Source organism: Xiphophorus hellerii, chromosome 12, assembly GCF_003331165.1.
Source record: "Xiphophorus hellerii strain 12219 chromosome 12, Xiphophorus_hellerii-4.1, whole genome shotgun sequence".
NCBI classification, from domain to species: Eukaryota; Metazoa; Chordata; class Actinopteri; order Cyprinodontiformes; family Poeciliidae; genus Xiphophorus; species Xiphophorus hellerii.
This window is the reverse complement of record NC_045683.1, coordinates 23,329,022-23,332,640: the sequence shown is the minus strand read 5'-3', so window position 1 is coordinate 23,332,640 and position 3,619 is coordinate 23,329,022.

The window sequence follows — 3,619 nt, the reverse complement described above, 5'->3', positions numbered from 1 at the left end:
TTATTCTTAAAATGTAAAGAGCCAGAAAGATAGTTTTAAAGGTAAATACTTACTATCTATTGTTGATAACCTCCATTGTCACTATTGTCAAAGTTGCTTCAGTCTCCATCTGTGTAAAATGTTACATTTAATCAGCTATATTATTTTACCTTTATGCTACAACAACAACAACAATAATAATAATAGTATCACAATGCTGTTCTGTACAGCAGTGGAATATTTCTCTCGCATATTTTCTGTACACTTTGTGTGGATGCTCTTAATCAAGTCGTTATCGTTCATTTCACTCATTTCAAATGACAGAAAGAGAATCTGGGTGAAGTTAAAGCAAAAATAATTAGGATTTTACTCTCACATTGTTTTCCATACAGAAATTCACAACTTCTTTAAATTCAACTTTCCAGGCTTCTCTGTCCTTTATGTTTAATCAAGACAGGTAGGGAAAAGGCAAATGCAGCACAAGGAGAGAAGGCAAGAAGAAAGGAAAGGGAGGGAGGACACAAGGAAAGAAGGACACACACACGGAAGGAAGGAGGACACAGGAAGAGATAGACGAAGGAACCCAACTCAGGGAGGGAGGTGGTGCACAAGTAAAGAAATGAAGGACACAAGGAAGGAAGGGAGACACATGAGAGATGTAGGACAACAGCAAAGATAGGAAGCACACCGGGAAGGACACATGGAGGGAAGGTAGGACACAAAGATGGAAGTACAGAATCAAGGAAAAGAAAGACAAAGGGAAATATGCAAAGATGTGAAGGAGAAAGGAATTAGCAAAGGAAGAAAAGAAAGCAAAGAAAGAAGGAACGGAGCTGAAGGAAAGAAGGAAGGAAGGAAATAAAAGACAACTTATAAGTTTTGAAGTCTGGAAATACTAATATTATATATAATCATGGGTTCTCAGGTAAGAAAAATCTTGAAGTCAATTCTATACTTTTCCAGACCTTACTTTAGAAAACCTGTCAGGGTTTTCTTGGCTTGCTTCGAGTTTTGATCAACCATTAGAATCTCAGAATCTCTGACATGAACAAAACCCGCGAACGTTCCTGTCAGCGTGCAATGAAGTTAGCCGAAGTACCGAGGATGGAGAACAAAGCGATGGAAAGAACAGGAAGAAATGGCCACAGTACAGTAAAGAGAGAGCGGTGTCCATGACTCTTGTTCTGCAAACAAACAAAAAGTAAACACCAGCGAAGGAAACACCGCGATACCTGATGCTGCTGATTGCTCCTCCACCTGCCCACTCGGGTTTCCCAGGAGACCATTCTGTTAGCCACCAGACAAAAGCAGCGCAAAAAGCCAACACCTCTCTTCTCCCGAGGCACTCGGACACAAAAGAGGGGGGGAGAAAAAGCGATACAACACCTTTGTTTGCTGAGATTAAAACATGTTGCATTCTCTTCCTCCCTCCCATCCTCTTTCCTTTAGAGGTAACTCTGCACTGTACCTGTCAATGAACTCTCTTCCCATTCTCGGATGCTCATAAAATCTGCCTTATTATTTCTGCTTCCCATTGTCTGGACGTCTTTGTGGTGTTTCTAGTGATGCTGTGTGTAGCCGATCAGACTTGGCGCAGGGTGAATGCGCAGGGCTATCTTATGCTGTGCCTCCCCTGTGATATGGGTATAAAGTTGGTGATGTGACTAGAGTTGTTGCCCGCCCTGAAGAAATAAAACAGCTACAGGAAAACCATATCCGGTCACTTGTGGGAAATCTGAGTCTGGAGATTACAGCTCAGGAATTTGTGTGCACTGCTTTCTCAATGAGATGCCAAAATTGTTGTCTAATCTTTTGCGGAGTAACAGCACAACAGTTTGTTTGCGTGTAAACACCAGACAAATCGAGCCCCCTTTCCAAACTCCTGGGCAGTTTTTCCGACAAAGACGACAAATATAAAGGCTGACTTGTGCCAACAGGACGCACACCAAATCACTTCAGAGGTGGCGGGGCGTTTGGCCCCAAGACACGCAACATCTCCACAGGGGGGTTTCTGCCAATCTGGCAACCTCAACGGGGGGCCTCACTCTCATCAAGCGCAGTGGGATCCAGACCACTTACCTACCTTTCAATGTCCGCACATGCTTCAAAGTGGGACTGACAAGTTATGTAGCAGCAGTTATCCCATTACGCATAGCTTCAACGAGTAAGACAGACTCAGCAGAAGCAGTTCGCTTAGAGTTAGGAGGTTTAAAAAACATAAGGGTTGGTTTGGTAACCTGCGCCTTCCTTCTAAAATTCACTCCTTTTGTATTGGAGGTAACGCTGAAGCTTCCTGATGGTAAATTCATATAACGTTTCCTAATTGTTTCATTCTTTCCTGGCAGAGGTATACGGTTTCATTATTGTCTTCCCTGGAGAATTGTTGGCAGCGCTGAAAGAAATGAGGGTGACTTCCATAAGTCGTCAATTAATGGTATAAAAATAAATAAAACATTTTCACATGACAAACCCAAGACTGAGAGTCAAAGATGCAACAAAGTTAAAACTACAGCAGATGGCTACAGTAGAGTCAACATGAAGTTATCGAACATGCAATATGTTGTTTTAGTGTGCTTTTGATGTCCCATGTCGGTAAAAAGCTTTTGCTAATGTCCTACTGTAGTGCAATTAAGCTGCCATGAATAAAACACTTAGTAGCTGAAAAGTGAGACTTTAAGCTTTAAGGGAGACCAGGATCACCACAGAGCGCTTATGAAGCAAATGCCTGAATACATATTTGCCATATGAACTGACATAAGAGCAGGATGTGCAGGAATAAGCCTTGGCTTCAGCCTACTCCTTTTTCTGGTATGTTTTGGGTTTATAAAGTAGCATTTTGTTTTTGTTTTCTGTGTGTAATGTTGATAATTTACCAAAATAAAGTGAAAATGAACTGAAACTGAACATTACAATCCCTGGTTTCACATTGTGTGGCCCATGTGTTACATCGGCTTATCTCTCTGTTAGTCTTAGACTGCATCCTCTGGTTTCCTGTGCTCTCCTTTATATTTGTATTTTTTTAACCTATATCTTGACTTCAGACATGGGAATCAATAAAACTGTTATGAGCCAAAGTCCGGAATAAAAAATGTGAACATTATCATATAACATATAAACACGTGAAGGAACTCCTGAGTAATTAGAGCACCGTATCCTAAGGTGGGTTTGTGGTTTTAAGCAACCTTTCAAATAGAAATCTAATCAAACAGACACATTGTTCTTGGTGAATGTTCTTTTCAGAAAAGGAGGAGCGAATAAAAGCTTCTCCTCAAACCCTCCCCTCTCAGTCCCACTATAACAAAAAAAAAAAAAAAAGGAAAGCCAAGATAATGAGGCCGGGTGGGAACATGTAAAGTGGAGGTGTATTGACGGGCCGTGTAAGCCGGCCTAATCCTCCTTCACAGCATTTGTTGTGTCATTAGAGCTGTTTACGTTGCGGGTGCTGTGACATGGGGCCTATTCACTCCCGTAGCCGTCAGCCACAACCTCTGCAGAGATCCAGTGTTGTAAGTCGGGCCGCTAGAAGCCACAATGGACTTTTAAAAGTGGAAGAACCACAAACAGACCTTAAGAGAGGATGCAAGAAAATTTTGATAAGATCCAGAGAAGTGGAGAGGTAAATAAAACGCACACAAAAAAA